The sequence below is a fragment of the Heterocephalus glaber genome, unplaced genomic scaffold (assembly GCF_053883595.1).
Source record: "Heterocephalus glaber isolate CG9 unplaced genomic scaffold, H.glaber_assembly_v1.0 deba00001504, whole genome shotgun sequence".
Classification (NCBI taxonomy): Eukaryota; Metazoa; Chordata; class Mammalia; order Rodentia; family Bathyergidae; genus Heterocephalus; species Heterocephalus glaber.
Window position 1 is genome coordinate 33,091,453 of NW_028258324.1, and position 16,948 is coordinate 33,108,400.

At 39.9% G+C, this 16,948-nt stretch overlaps 1 protein-coding gene across 2 annotated transcripts in view; it reads left to right on the top strand.

Annotated features, from left to right (window-relative positions):
- Kcnab1 (potassium voltage-gated channel subfamily A regulatory beta subunit 1) overlaps nt 1–16,948 on the top strand; it is a 444,167-nt gene that overhangs the window by 28,872 nt on the left and 398,347 nt on the right. The window lies entirely within an intron of this gene.

The window sequence follows — 16,948 nt, forward strand, 5'->3', positions numbered from 1 at the left end:
TGACTGGGAGAGGAAAGAAATCAGCAAATATGCAAACACATGTATCAGCTGAAAAGAAACCAGAGGAAAATGTTTGAGAATGGTGTAAAATGTGCCAGCTTAGTGAACAGAACCTTCTGTTGGCTTAGAATTTTCACAAAAATTAAAAAATTAAAATTCATTTTATTACTATGACATAGTCACCCAAGAGAGTCTTTTAGTCATTTCAAAGAGGTTGAAAGTTGATTATTTTTATTATGTACCACTGAACTCAGGCAGACAGTAAATAAGCACCTTAGTCAAGGTTAAGGTACGCTGAGGAGTAGTTTAATGAACAAAGCACAAAAAATATCTAGACTGAAGATGCAGAAAATATCTAGCTTTGGAGCAATTTTGTAGTACTAACATTGGCAGGGGGAACACAAAAAAGATGTAAAATGAAGCGCTAATCTAGAGGTCAGCAAGCTTTTCCTGTAGAAAGCTAGGTAGTAAATATTCTAGGTTCAAGGGTCACTTTTCTCTTCGTCATAACTACTAAACTCTGCTGTTGTATGGTGACAGTAGCCATTGGCAGTATGTGAATGAGTGGACAGATAGTGTTCCAGTATACCTATTTATGAACACCAAAGTTTGGATTTCATATAACTTTTGCAAATCAGATCTTCCTTTTTTTCCTTCTAAATCACTAAAAAATTTAAAAATTACTCTTATCTGTGGGCCATCCAAAAATATGGTAGTTGGATTTGGTCAGTGGGCTATCATTTCCTGACCCTGGTCTAGAAAACAAAGCCTTAAAATTGCTTTGTGTTTATCTTTAAACCTCCTTGTTTTAAAAAAAGGTTTATCTAGGGGCCTGGGGATTTAGCTCAGTGGTTCCAGTGCCTGCCTGGCAAGCGCAAGGTCCCAAGTTTGATCCCTGTACCAAAAAAAAAAGTTTAATCTTTAAACCTCCCAGGGGGATTGAAGGGGCCAAGTGCATAAAATTCAGGAAGATTAAAAAAATATTTAAAAGATGCAAAAAAAAAAATAAGGCCAAGAAGGACTAAAAGAGCAAGGAGAAGGAGCCAAGGAAAGATAAGACACTGGCCCGGCAAGTGTAGTTGTAAGAGTTTGACCTGGATTTGACCCTACATTTTCCAGCCACACTGACTGAAGTGGGAATGAGGGCATTACAGGTGACAGGGTCCTTGTGGTAGAGTAGAGTCAGTTGATCAGCAATAATTCACCTCTTATTGATCTGGAGATGGTGTGGGGTGGGATCATGACGGCCTGAGGGTGGGGCTTGCTCCTGTGGTTCTTTGTGTAAGGTGGAGTATCCCCAATAACATCCTGAAAGCAAACACAGCTTGAAGATTCCTGGACCCTTTTTTGTGGAGCCCCAAATAAGACTAGGTGGGATCACATCAAACAATAAGTCTGCAAAGCAAGTAAGCAGGTAGTGAAAGAAATGATATGGCTTTAATCAAAACCATATTGGTCAGTTTGGGTTTATGCTTTCAAAGTTCTCCAACAATGATTCAGATTTCTCTACTTTTTCCCTTCTTTTTTTTGCAATGATATGGCTTATCTGGTTTCTTGGGATGAAACAGCTGTTCCTCAAAAACAAAACAAAACAAAATAAAAAGTTGTGTTATTTGCCAACTGAAGATAAATTTTTCTATTGCCTTGAGCTGAAGATGGGGAGAGGGCAATAAAAAAGAAGGGGAGAAATGAGAAAGTCTTGGAATTATTGATGTGCGACAGACCCTGGAGATGATCTGCTCCAATTTCTGGCCTTGTAGAGGAAGAAACAGAGGCTCAGAAATGTTGGGTGACTAGTCTGAAGTTATATTTCTGGCTAGCAACAATGCTGGGACTAGACCCCTTGCCTCTTGGGTTCCAGTCCAATGCTATCTCCACATTCCCCATCCTTATTTCTTAGTATGTTCGCCAACTCTGATCCTGCTCCATACCAACATATGCACATACTCACGCACAAACACGCACCTGCACAAACACATCCCTCAACATGCACACACTGACATATTGCCTCCTGCTGATGCTGCAGACATAACTGTGCACACTGTCCCTCTCTATTCCCTTTCCCAGGCCCTCTTCTTACTCTGCTCTGCGCTCCACATCAATTCTGTTGCCCTACATAATGACCTTGCACCCCCTGCTTTGGACCACTGAGTTTCTACTCAGCATTACTTGCCCCACCTAGGATATTCATGCTCATCCTTTCTGCCCAGGCAAATCAAACCCTTAGGCTCTCCCTTCTCTCTCACAGTGGGACCAGTGTTTGCTCCACATACCATATAGATTGCTATTTGTATCTTATCAAAATTATGCTCTCCCCACCATGAAGACAAGGATCAGTGCTTATAATATTATGTAATCCTGCAATGCTTTTGCACTTTGAAAGTGCTCAGTATGTGTGTTGCTTCGCTGAGGTACATCCAGCCAGAAGTTGGGGGGCAGAAAACAGATACATCAAAGAGCAAGTAGGAACTTCCTTTCTCCACAGACAATACAGTCAGCCTATCCCCCTATTTCCTCCCCCATCTGAGGTTTTATTACTTAACCAGGAAGAGTGTCAGCCTCCCCTTCTATAAAATGGGCCTAATTCAACTTACCTGGCAGTGGTATGGCAAGAATGACACAGTGTCACATATGTGATAATGCTGGGCTCACTGCCCTTCAGGGTGAGCGTCCAAGAGTTCCCTTGCTTCAACCTCCTTTTAAATCAATCCCAGGAATCTGTCACTTAGTCATCTTTAGAGTTTGAAAGGAAAACTGTGTGATCAATCTAAAAAAGATAGAAGATAAACACATACATCTGAACCTTGTGTAATTCTGAGCTTATCACAGTTATTTCCTCATTTGGTTTTACAAATTTCTTACTCCTTGTATTGGAAAAGATCCCAAGGATCTGCTGAGAAAGTATTTTTTTTCTTTCTTTTCATTTCACCTGTAGGTTTCTCTTTAATCAAAATGGCCTCTGGAAAGATTGGACTAAAATGCTCTCCAAATGGCATATTATGAACATATCTTTGTAAGTTTTTTATCTTGTATATGTTTGTGATACATCATTCATCATGGGGTCCAGGTGCATATACATATTACATCTTGATCCTATATTTTTTATCAACCTCTATGTTTTATGGGCCTTTTGCTGTGTTTAGAATAAAAATATTTGAGACAGAATGACATCAAAAGGGCCAAAACTCCCACCAACTCCTAGTACCTCTCCTAGCAGCCTGTCCCAGGGCCTCAGAATCTCCTTAGCCTGGAGACATCAGTGCTCAGAGGTTTCTGCTCCATTGAAAGTGAGTTTGCCATGGGCCAGTGCACTGACCTAAGCTAGCACTAAGCAGCAGAGCAAGAAGAAAGCAGGATACAGGCCAGCCTGGCCTGAAACTTGGCAAGGCGGGAAGGAGCTACTAGGCTTGAGCAAGAGGGAGGCTTGCTGATCAGGCCCTGTGCACCAAGCAGGGGAGTGACAGGCGAGGGAGAGGGGAGGAAAACCGAAACCTCACTCACCTAAGGGCTTTTCTCAGAGGTACAGGGGCAACAAGGGCTTTGTTAACTGATAGTTTCACTGATCTCTACCTGAACGTTCTAAAGATAAATCTGAGTGAAATTTTACTCTGAGCTTCATTCCCTGGGCTCTGTCAGACTGAGAAAGCGCTGTCCCTGCAGGAGGATTTCGGCTGACTCCCTCCCTGTCCCTCTTTCGTCTTCTGCTTAGTTTCCTTGTCTACAAAATGAAAGTAACAAACCTTTCTTCATAGGATAATACTGTGCTTGCCAAGAGACACAGAGCAGACACCAGGAAAGAGGATCCCTTCCGCTCTTCATAACATCACAGGATTGATACACTGTGGAAGTGGAACAACAATTTTGTTCCTAAATTGAATTCAACTTTGTCCCTTCCCCCAACGCCCTTTCAACATGTACTCCTGTGGCCTGCTCTACCCAGGGAAGGCTGGGCACACTTACACCTGCTTGGGAAGTTAGCTACGACCCTGACTGTTAGAAATCAGAAGCACAGGGAAAGTGCTATCCATTCAGAGGGTTGTATTAAAAAATGCCTACATGATTTATTTTAGACTGGCCTAATTTCGGTTAGTCACAGGGGATGTGCTAATTTCCTCTGAGCCCCCTGGCTGCTTCTCTCCTGCATTATTTCTGGAGAAATGCCAGTGACATCAGGATGGATGTCTCAGGACCTGTGTGATGGCTGGAAAGCTGATGAGGCTGCTGGCACAGGTGCAGTGGGAGGCACTTGCAGAACAGCGGACCGTGTTTATTTCCTATTGAACTGAACCGAAGTTCTAAAATAAGTACGTTTTGAGAGTATCGGTTTAGATAGAAAATGCTTTAGAAATTAGGCATGGATGCTGCTTAAAATATTATTTGGGGAATAGAAATTCAATGTTTTGAGATGTCTGCTTGTGATTTTCCAGGGTAAATGTTTCTTATGTAGTGTAATGAAAACATCAGAAATTCAGAGCTTGAGAATAACACTAGGTTACACGAACCGGGTTTTCTTGTATGGAAATTGTTGATATCAGTTCATTGTTTTCATCTGAAAATAGTAAGCATTTTGAAATCTGATTTTCCTGACCAAGGAACAACCACTGGTGAGATGTTTCTGAATGTATTCCTGAATTTCGCTGCAGTGCTTGTCAGTGCCGCTAGGGTGCGCTATTTCACAAAGAAAAGGAAGCTTTTTCATTCCCTGGACCAGCTGGCAGACTATCCAGACAATTCTAGACCAGAACTTGAATTTGAGCCTACAGGGTTCTTCTGATTGTGAAAGGGGGGAATTTTCTCCAGCGAGGAAAAAAAATAAGTTATGGACAGAGTACGCCTGGGGTTCTGAGAAGGCCTGAATCTATTGCAGTCATACATTATAATAACCTAACCCAGCTGGATGTTTTATACAGCGAATTTTCTATGTACAGGAGTTTCCAAGGGCACTGCAGTCCTTCGAGCACGGCTGTGGAGAAGAGAAAAGCCTTCCATCAGAGAATGTTCTGTGGGTGTCTCTGCCCCACCTCAGGTGTAGGTGTCTTCTGAGACAGGTCACATGGAGCAGATGTTGTGAGCTGGAAGAATCTGGAAGGCGAGTGCTGTATGCATGGCCTGGGAGAAGCCAGCTCAAAGCCCGCCCATGTTCTCAGGACGGTGGCCAGCAACAAGGCAACACTCTCATTCCATGTCCACTCTCATTCCCAGGTATCATGGGTAACCTCTCTATGACTAGTGCCTTTGTCTCTCATCCAGTGGTTCTTCTGCTTGTCGTGAGCCAGCAACGATGAGCAATTTATTCTCCCTAACATTTGAAGTGTAGCTTCTTTTTAGTAGGGTGGCTTCAAAATATATGCTATCTAAAGAAATGAATCTGTAATGGTTGAGTCCTGGTAATAGCAAAACTATTTTCAAACCAGCTATCTAGTTCTTTAGGCTAGTTCTTTTAGGAAAAAAAAAAACCTTCTTATTTGAAAATAATTTCAAACTTGTAGAAAAGTAGCAAAAAACTATAAAGAGAACCTCTAAATCCTTTATCCTTTAACATATTGTTAGCATTTGACCTCATTGTTTTAATTGTTGCTCACACTTTCACAAACTTGCTCCCAACAGCCACTTTCCCACTTATTTTTCTAAGTCTTTTGAGAGCAAGTTGTGCAAATCACGGCCCCTTACTCTTTAATACCTCCTAAGGACAAGGATATTGTATGCATTCCTAATACAATTACCAACTTCAATGAAGTTTACGTTTGTACTTACTGTCCACATTCCAGTTTTGTCGGCTAACATAATGTCCTTTGTGGCATTGTTTTACTCTCGTAGTAGAGAATCTAGTATTGGATCTCACACTGTTTTGTTAGCACATCTCTTCGGTCCTCTTCAATCTGGAGCAGTTCAGGCCAAATTAAGTAGACCACAGGGAGGAAGGGCGAGGAAGAGCTGGTGCTGATTGCAAGTCCGTCTGCGGTGGGGAGGTGGCGCTGTGGCGCTGGCTATCACTGGGTTGGAGGGTCTGGTTGCTGCTACCACTGTGTAAGGACTGTCTTCTGCAGCTGCCTAACCAGACCTCGACGTGTTCACCTGCAACTTTAGGTCCAAAGCTGGGGGTGGGTCTCAAAGGCACACCACTGACCACCATACACCCAGTCCTGTGCGTCCGTCCCCGGGGGTGGGGGGTGGGGGTGGGTGCTGGTGACGGGTGTGTCGCCTCGCCAGCAGCTGCACGAAGTGAGCCTCCCCCCCCCCCCCAGCATACAAACAGCTGGTGCCCATAGATCCCAGCTGGGCCCAGAGTAGCCGGACTCTGTCTGCAGGCCTGGGAGAGCTCACCTTGGCAGGACTGGGAACCCCTAGGGAGTCGCAGGTGCTCAGTGGGCTAGATGGAGTATTTTTAGAAAAAGGATTTTGACCCATTTGGTTTTAGTCATTTTTTTGCTCCGTGATATTTCTTTTAATTTGCTAAGGCAGAATGAGATAGAGGTTTCTGACAATGTAGAGTGTGGGTGTAGAATGTGCAGCTCATTAAGTAGCTAAGCTCTTGCCTTAGCATTTGAAGGGTTTGTGGCAGGTCAGTGAGTCACTTACTTTTGGGATTCTGGAATTTCACAGCACACTGTAACTCAGCATGCAGCAAAGACACATGCTTTAGAAACTGGTTATGGCTTTGAAAAAGAGCCACGATTGCTTCCTGAGATGATCACTGTGTAAGACTGGTACCTCCATAAGCTATTTCCTCAAAGGTTAACCCTCATCATAGTTTCTTTATAAGATTCATTATATTAGCACTTTCTTCCTTTACCACTGTTTTCCCTCTTAGCACTCCTATTTGTTTTATTTGTGTGTTTTCTGTTTCTCCCACTGGAGTATGAGTTCCACAGGGTATGGCTAATTGCTACATTCTCAGAATCTGACATCTAGTGTAGAATTCAATAAATATTTGCAGAGTACATGAGTTATTAAGTGGGAATATAACACATAAACCATTGATCACTTGAAAATAATCATCTGGGTTATCAGGTACAGAAAATAGCTCCATCAGCCTCTCCATCCATAGTCTCCCTCACTCTTACTTTCTAACTTTCTTTTTACTAAAAACATCCAAGATGTCCTTATTTGAGATATTGATACTTGGAGACAGCATTGTTCTCATAGGAAATACGTCCTACATCCTAAAGTCTTGGAGTTTAAGATGCTTTGAAGTTGCCATAGTAAACTTACACAAAATCATTCTCCACTTTATTTTTGTTTCTCTTGAGATACCTATTTTGTTTCACATTTTGCTCATCATACACTTTATTCATTGAGTTTACAATAGCTAATTTTATGTGTCAACTGTGTCAACTTGACTGGATCCATGGGGTGCCCAGACATGTGGTCAAACATTATTCTGGGTATGTCTGGGTATGTCTTTACACAGTAGACTGTGTAAAGAAGATTGCCCTAATGTGGGTAGGTACTGTCCATTCAGTCAGAGGCATGAATAGAACAAGGCTGACACTCTTAAGATCAGGGGTAACTCCAGCCTGACTGATTGAGCTGGGATGTCAGTCTTTTCCTGCATTTGGACTCAAACTGATACCTTAGGCTCGCCTTGTTTTCAGCCTTTGGACTGGGACTGAATTACACTATTGATTCTCCTGGATTTTTAGCTACTGATTGCAGATCGTGGGCCTTCTCAATAATGTGAGCCAATTCCTTACTAAAAACCCATCTGTCTATTTATCTATCATCTATCTATACCTCTATTTATCTATCTAGCTATGCACCAATCCATCCATTCGTTCACCTATCTCATGTTGTCTGTACTTCTCTGGAGAACATTGACTAGTACAAATTTCTCACTGCAGTTTCCTTCAGGAAATTCTCTATGCAGCCCCATCCATCCATCATGGGTCCTGGCTTACCTTGACCAGAATGAGGCACTCATGGATTTCACTCAGTGCACTCCTGCTTTCTGTTTCACTTTTTTATTCATTAAGTTTATTAGTACATTTTAGGTATTCAATATGAAGACATTCATCATTCAGAATTTGTACCTGTACATGATGTATCTTGGTTCTTATTTTTCCCCCATTCCCCTGCCCTCCCTTCAACCCCTCCACCCCTCTCTATTTACAAAGACTTTATTTCCATTTTTTCCTTTTCTCATATTTTTTCCTTTCCCTTCTTTCCTTTTCCCAACCCACCCACTTCCCTTCCCCTTCCACTTTGGACCTTTTCTTCCTATTTCACATTATCTATTATACATTTTGGTCCTTATTTACACTTTCAGTTTCTCACACCAGAGAAACTATTCAGTATTTACACATGTGTGTCCTATTTATTTCATGTAAGAGTATGGCTTCAACGTGCATCCATTTAGCTATAAATGCCTCTATTTTATTATTCTTATGGCTGAGTAGTACTCCATTTTATAAAAACAAAACACATCTTCTTTATTGAGTTACCATTTGATGGACATTTGGGCTATTTCCAAGATTTAGCAATTACAAACTGTGCTTCTATAAACATGGGTGTGCATATATCATTGTGGTATGATGCTTTTAATTCTTTTGGGAAGATACCCAGCAGGGGAATAGCTGGACCAAATGGGACCTCTAATCTTTGTTTTCTGAGGTACCTCCGTAGTGATTTCCACAGTGGTTTCTCCAGTCTACATTCCCACCACCAGTGGAGAAGGGTTCCTTTTTCTCCACAGCACCTCCACCATTTGTTATTGGTTGATTTCATGATAGCAGCCATTCTTTCTGGAATGAGGTGGACTCTCAGTGCTGTTTTCATTCACATGTCTTGAATGACCAGTGATGCTGAACATTTTTTTTATATATTTACTTGCTGTTTCTACTTCTTTGAGAAATGTCTGTTCATTTCAGATGCCCATTTTTGGATTGGGTCTTTCAATTTGGATCTGATATTTTTTTAAGTTCTTTATATATTTTAGATAGTACACCTTTGTCTGAGGAACAGCTGGTAAAAATTTGTTTCCATATTGTAGGTTGTCTCTTCACTCTGTTCATGGTTTCTCTTGTTGTGCAGAAGCTATTTAATAAGATGAGATCCCAGTTGTTGATTCTTCGTGCTAGTTCACATGCAACTGAGGTTTGTTCATGAAGTCTTTTCCTACAGCAATGTCTTCATTCTACCTAATGTCTCTTCCAACAGGTTTAGTGTTTCTGTTTTAATATTTATATCTTTGATCCATTTTGATTTTAGTTTAGTGCATGGTGAGAGATATAGGTCTAGTTTTAATCTTTGGCAAGTTGAAACTCAATTTTTCCAGCACCATTTATTAAAGAGGCTATCTTTCCTCCAGTGAGGGTGTTTGGCTCCTTTGTCGAAGATGAGGTAGCTGAATATGTCTGGAGTTGTTTCTACATCTTCTAATCTGTTCCACTGATTCTCAGGTTTATTTCTCTGCCAGTACCATGCTGTTTTTTATCACAGTAGTGTTGCAACATAGTTTCAAGTTCGGGATTGTGATACACCCTACCTTGTCTTTGTTGCCTAGAACTGCTTTTGCCATTCTAGGTCTCTTCTGGTTCCAAATGAATTTTTGGATTGTTTTCTCAAGTTCTGTGAAATATGCTGTTGGAATTTCAACTGGGATGGCATTGAATCTATATAACAGTTTTGAAAGTGTGGCCATTTTCACTATTTTGGTTTTTCCTACCCAGGAGCAAAGGATGTTTTTGCATTTTCTGATATCCTCTTCTGTATCTTTATTCAGAGTGCTGTAGTTTTCAGAGTACATGTCTTTTATTTCTTCTGTTAGATTGATTCCTAGGTATTTCATTTTTTTTGGATGCTGTTTTTTTTTTTTTTCCGGTACTGAGGATCGAACTCAGGTCCTTGTGCTTGCAAGGCAGGCGGCAGAACCACTGAGCTAAATCCCTCACCCTCGATGCTGTTTTGAAGGGAGTTGTTTCTCCAGTTCCTTTTTCAGTGAGTCTGCTGTTCCTCTACAGGAAAGCTATTGATTTTTGTGTGTTATCCTTGTATGCAGCTGCTCTACTGAATTTGGTTATTAAGACCAGCAGATTTTTGCTGGAGTTCTTGGGGTCTGCACATAAAGACAATTTGACTTCTTCATTTCCTATCTTTATTCCTTTTATTTCTTTCTCTTGTCTAATTGCTGTGGCTAATGCTTCCAGAACTATATTGAACAGGAGTGGTGATAGTGGACATCTTTGTCTTGTTCCTGATTTTAGTGTGAAGGATTTCAGTTTTTGACCATTTAGTATGATACTGGCTGTTGGTTTTTCATAGATGGCTTTTATCAGATTGAGGTAGAGACTGTCTATTCCAGTTTTTTGTGGGGTTTTTATCATAAATGCATGTTGGATTTTGTTTAATGCTTTTTCTGCATCTATTGAGATGATCATATGGTTTTTGTCCTTGGCTCTATTGATATAGTGTATTACATTGATTGATTTGCATATGTTGAACCATCCCTGCATCCCTGGGATGAATCCCACTTGGTCAGGGTGTATGATCTTCTTGATGATCTTCTGCATTCTGTTTGCCAATATCTTATTGAGGATTTTTGCATGTATGTTTCTTAGTGAGATTGGCCTATAGTTCTCTTTCTTGGTTGGGTCTTTTTCTGCTTTGGGGATCAAGGTGATGCTTGCTTCCAGGAATGAATTTGGGAGTATTGCTTCCCTTTCAATTTCATTGAAGAGTATAAACAGTAGTGGCAATAATTCTTCTCTAAATGTCTTGAAGAATTCAGCAGTGAAGCCATCAGGACCTGGACTTTTCTTCATTGGTAAATTTTTAATTACATTTTCAATTTTCCTGATTGAATTGGTTTTTCAGGATTTTTTAAATCTTTTTTGTTCATCTTTGGTAATTCATATGTATTCAGAAGTCTGTTTCTTCTGTGTTTTCCATCTTATTGGAGCACAGGTTCTCAAAGTAGGTATTGATGATCCTCTGGATTTCTGCTGGGTCTGTTGTAATTTCAGCCTTTTCATTCCTAATTGCATGGATTTGGGCCTTTTCTTTCCTTTTTTTGATAAGGTTGGCTACGGGTTTGTCAATTTTGTTTATTCTTTCGAAGAACCCACTCTTTCCTTCATTGATTTCATTCTCTCAGTCTCCATTACATTGATTTCTGCTCTGATCTTTATAATTTCCTCCCATGTATGAGCTTTGGGTTTGTCTTGCTCTTCTTTTTCTAGAAGCTTGAGGTTCAGCATTAGATTTTTATTTGAGTTTGCTCCATTTTCATAATATGAGTATTCACTGCTCTCAATTTCCCTCTCAAGACTGCTTTCATTGTGTCCCATAAATTCTAGTATGTTGTATTGGCATTATTGTTTAATTGTAGAAACTGTCTAATTTCTTCTTTAATTTCCTCTGTGGTTCATTGGTTGTTCAGAAGGGTGTTGTTCAAATTCCTTGTGTTTATGAAGTTCTTGTGGTTTCTTTTGCTATTAGTCTCCAATTTCATTGCACTGTGGTCTGATAATATACAGGGGATAACTACAATTTCTTTGCACTTACTTAAACATGTTCTAGGTGCAAGTATGTAGTCTATTTTGGGGAATGACCTGTGTGTAGCTGAAAAGAATGTGTATTCTGATTTTGTGGGGTAGAACACTTTGTAAACATCTGTTAAGTCCATTTGTTCAAGAGTTTGGTGAGTTCTACTATATCATTGTTTATTTTTTGCCTAGCTGGTCTGCCTATTTGTGAGAGTTGGGTATTGAGATTCCCCACTACTATTGTATTAGTGTTTATTTGATTTTTCATGTCCATTATTATTTGTTTTATATAGTTGGGCACACTAGTATTTGGTGCATATATATTTATTATTGTCATCTTACTCTTGGATTGTTCCCTTTACAAGGATGTAGTGACCTTTTTTGTCTCTCTTAATTAGTCTTGGTTTGAAATCCATTTTGTCTGCAAATAGGATAGCTACTGTTGCTTTTTGGGGGGGGGGCGGATTTCCTGTCACATGGAATATTGCTTTCCACCCTTTAACTTTCAGTCTCTGAATTTCTTTTTGAATTAAGTGTGTTTCTTCTATGCAGCATATTGCTGGATCTTGCTTCTTGATCCATTCTGCCAGTCTATTTCGACTGGTGAACTGAGACCATTAACACTGATGATTATAATTGGTATGTATTGGCTCATTCTTGTCATAATTTTTTCTTTTGCTGGACTCTCCAGCCCTCCACCTTTGCATTTAATTTCTTGTCTTGCCTGATGGATTCATTTGTGGGGTTGTAACTCTCATTGTCTTTTTTTTGACTCTCATTGTCTTTTCCTAGGCTATTGTTTAAAAAATTTTTGGAGTGCTGTTTTGGTATTCATGAAGTTCCTCCAATGTTATTTTTGATGAAAGTATTTTATTTTTCCATCAATTTTGAAAGATAGTTTTACAGGGTACATCAATCTGGATTGGAGATTGTTTTCTTTTAGGGTTTGAAATACTTCACTCCAGGCTCTTCTTGACTTGAGTGTTTGTGTTGAGAAGTCTGCTGTGATTCTGATAGACTTTCCTTTGTATGTGATTTGTTTCTTTTCTGTAACTGCTTGTATATTTTGTTCTTCTGTTGGGTTCCTGGAATCTTGACTATTATATGCCTAGGTTTAGGATTTTTTGCTCACAGCTAATTGGAGTCCTATATGCCTCACTTATTTGTATGTCAAATTCTTTTCCCCTGCTTGGGAAGTTTTTTGCTGTTACTTCTGTGAACAGTTTTTTTTTTTAACGTCATTTGCACTATCTCCTGTATCTTCATTGACTTCGATCAGTCTTATGTTGTTCTTCTTTGCATCATCTAGCAGCTGCTGGATTGATTTCTTGGGGTTCCTTGCTATTTTTAAGAAATTTTTCTTTTCCTGGTCACTAACCACAATGTTGTCTTCTATATCTGATATTTCACCCCCACATTGGCTCATTCTTCTCAGTAAACTTTCAATGGAGTTTTTAATCTCCATTGAGATTAACCTATTTAAATCTGTTTTATGAATTCCTGAACTCCTCTATTTTTTTTAATCTGTATCTGCTCTAGAGCTATTAATTATGTCTTTCACTATGATCACCATCTCTGTTGTTATCTGAGAAATTATTTCTGATTTCATTTTTTCAAGAGCCTCTTTTGTTGCTAGTTCAGGGAATCCAGGTAGTTGAGTTTCAGATTTCCCTTTGGTGATCCAGAAGTTTGGGTTTGCATCTTATTTAGGTGTCTTCTCATTTCTATTTTTTTGTTATTGTTGAAGTTTTTGGTTTAATTTGCTGCTTGTAAATTGCTTATTGCAAGTATCTTTATTGCTATTATTTAGATCCCTTAGGGAATGGCTACTTCTTGGATTGTCCTCCGGGTATAGTTGGCCTTTGGGTTTTGAGTCTATAATGGACTTTAAATGATCTCAGTCTTGCTATACCAGTAAAGACAACTGACTAGAGTAATCATGTCACCTTGGCCAAAGTAATACAAGCAGCAGCAACACTAGCATCAAACACAATTTAAAATGATAAATTGTGGTAGCTATTATTCTGACACTTTTAACTGCATAAACTAGACTTGTGGTTATATATCAAAATCAAGGACCAACCAGAAATATGTTTACAGTTAGTAAGCCCTTCAATATAGTAAGCTTTGCCCTCCAGGAAGAAGATTTAGAAGGAGTTGGGGGGAATAGAGAGATAGAAGGAGAGATTAGAATTAGGGCTAGAAGACACAAGAGGATCACACAAACTTTGGGAAATGGGTGAAGACAGGAGTATAAGAGAGAAGGAACAGAAACAAGAACAGAACAAACTAACAGCAATAGGAGAACTAGAAACTGTATTCACGCTCTTTTAACAATAAGAACAGTCAAGAAAAAAACAGAATAGGACAAAAACCGGAACAAGAAAGAAGTTAAATGCAGAAGAAGAAAAGAGAAGTAAAAGAAAAGAAAAAAGAAAAAAAAACAAGGCCCCCTTCGAGGCATGACTCTGCTATTGCTGCTATACAACACAGTCAGCAGTGTGCAGAGCCGAGTTGATTAATCTCAGCAAACCAGCTGTATTCCTGTGAGATTCAGGCTGGTTTCTGGCTGCGAGGCCAGAATTGAGCTCCTGACCTCCTGCGGGTTAGAACTTTACAAGGTTCTACTGCAGGTTTTTTCCCACTGGACTATCTATTTCCTTCTTTACAAGCACAAATTCATTCTTTCATTACGTGCTCACCTTGTGCTATGCAGTTTCCATGCATTGAAGATGCAGCAATGGATATAGGCTAAGTTCTCTACTTTCTGAAAGATTGTATTCTAGTAGGGGTGAGGCAGACAATAAACAAAATAAATAAATAAAACATGTAACATTTCATATAGGATAAATTCTCTGCAGACACAGGAAGCCCAGAAAAATGAGCATGTGTTCCAGAGAATGGTTGCAATTTTGATAGTGTAGCCAGGGAAGACCTCACTGAAAAGACAGTATTAGAATAAATATTGCTTGAAGGTAGTGAAAGGAACAATTATACAAGTTTTTAGAGGGAGAGAACTATAGATAGAGGGAATGGTCTGCAAGAAAGAACCATCAAGAAGGCCAGTGAGGTAAGAGCAGAATGAATGAGTGGAAGAATAGAGAAAAATGAGGTCAAAAAGGTAAAGGGGCACTAAAAGTTCAGGATGTCCCCAAGACCACCTTTAGGCTCAATGATCCACTAGAAGGACTCACAGAACTCAGCAAAGCCATTGTACTCATGTTTGTGGTTTATTGCAGCAAAGAGACACAGATTAAAATTAACATCAGTAGACGTACCTAGGTGTGGCACTTTAAGTCACCCTTTCCTAGCACAGTCCTGTAGGTAGTGCTTATTCCTTGAAGCAACAACATATACAGTGTGCACAGAATACTGCCAACCAGGGAAGCAAATATGAACCTTGACGCTGAGACTTTTTATTGGAGTTTGGCCATGTGGACATGGTAACTGGCTGTGTGGCTGACCTTCTTCAACCCCTCTGGAGGTGAAGCTGTTACCTTCTGGCTCGAGGTTAACAGCATAAGTTACTTAGTGTAGGCCATCTAGAATGGCCTAAGGGCCCCAGAGAATAAAAATACCATGGTACCTTGGTTGTAGAACTCAATTCATTCCAAATTCATGTTTGAACATGAAAAAGTTTGAAAACTGAACATATTTTTCCCATAAGAAATAATGGAAAACTAAATAATTGGTTCTGAGGCCCAAAAAATTGCACTTATAAATCCATTTTTCCACGACTTTAACAAATTTTGCAATGAGTTCCTTCTTTAACTCTATTGTGGCTCTCACAGTTTTCCTCTTAGCTTTACTGCTGGTATCACTAACTTTCTTGGGAGCCATAGTTATGATACTGTACTCAAATAAAGCACATCAAATGAAAGCACAATGACGAATGTTTTATGGCACTAACATAAGCACTATATGTTTCTGAGTGAGAGCAGCGTTTAGACTGAAGCATCAGCCCTTTGTGTCTGCAGCACGATGCGATGTGTGACTCACTCTTGGCCCATACAGGCTTCTTCAAGTTGGATTTTCATTTTGTCTATAAAGCAAAGTTACAAACACTGAGCAGATTTTTTTTGAATTCTGCTGTTTGAGTAGTAGGAAGTTTGGTTTGACAACAAGGTGTGTACTTTAATAGGGGAGGGCACTCTGGGGGTGAGAGGTTAACTCCTAGGGGCTGGTGGCAAGGGGCCAGGTCTTTCCTTTAGGCATAGTTGCTTTATTGCATAAAAGCCAAATTATGCAGGACTTTGTGTGCCATTTTAAAGATACTGGCTTCTAGCCTGAGTGGAATGGGAATGCTTGTGAGTACTGATCAGGGAAATGACATGATGTGTTAACATCTATTGTTAACAGGTTTCTCTGGATGCTACGTTAGAAAATAGGCTGAAAAGTAGAAGCAGGGTTACTAGTTAGGAAGTTACCATAATGGTCCAGGGCAAGAGATAACAGCTTGAACCCAGGTTAAATGGTAAAAAGTATTTGGATTCTGAATCTGTTTTAAGAGTAGAGTCAAAAGAATTTGTAAATAAATTGAATGTGGTATAAAATAAAAGAAACAATACAAAATGACTCCAAGGTTTTTGGTTAATCAGTTGGAAAAGCCAAGTATCCTTAAAATGATGACTAAGAGTGAAGGAAGTGTATATAGTGGGAGGAAGGGTAGGATGCATTTTTTAGACATGGTAGGTCTAAAAGCCTGTTAGACAACATAGGGAAAATGTCAAGTAGATGAGTCTGGAGTTCAGGGACTGGAGATTTAGATCCAAGATATAAGATGAAAATCATGGAGTCACTAGTCTATTGTGAGAAGGTATAGCCATAAGGTTAGCAAGAAAGTGTTGAAAGAAAAAGACAAAAATTCCAAGGACTACAGTGCAGGCTCCTCAATGCTGAGAGATAAAGAGGAACCCACCAGGAAGTCTGAAGTGAGCACGCAGAGAGATGGGAGAGAGATAGGCCAGTGTGGTGCCAGGAGCCCAGTCAGAGAGAAGGGAGAGGCCAACTGCGTTCAGTGTTGCAGATGGGTCAAGCAGGTGAGGACTGAGAGAAACAGCTGGACATAGGAACACAGGACTCACTGTTTCCAAGAGCAGAGAGAAAAGCCCTTCTGACTCCATATACAGAGATATGCCTGACAGAAGGCAGCTAAGAGCCATGTATATGTGTGAGAGGAACATTTACAAAGTTAATCCTACTTCACAGAACTCTATCATCCACTGAGCAGTAGCTCTGAATTTCCTCCTACCTATGAACACATAGAGAAAAAAAATCACAGATGAAAACTTAAATTGGCCCAAACTGTGAGCAGAATATAGGATTTTCTACTAATGATGATGTTTATAGAGCTGCATCTTTAAAAATCATACAAGTTTTCTCTGTTTGCCTCAAGAAAAGCAGTGTTTCTCTGCTTCCTGATAGAGGGTAGGCAGACGTTGTGCACCAACTCTACTGTAGTTCTT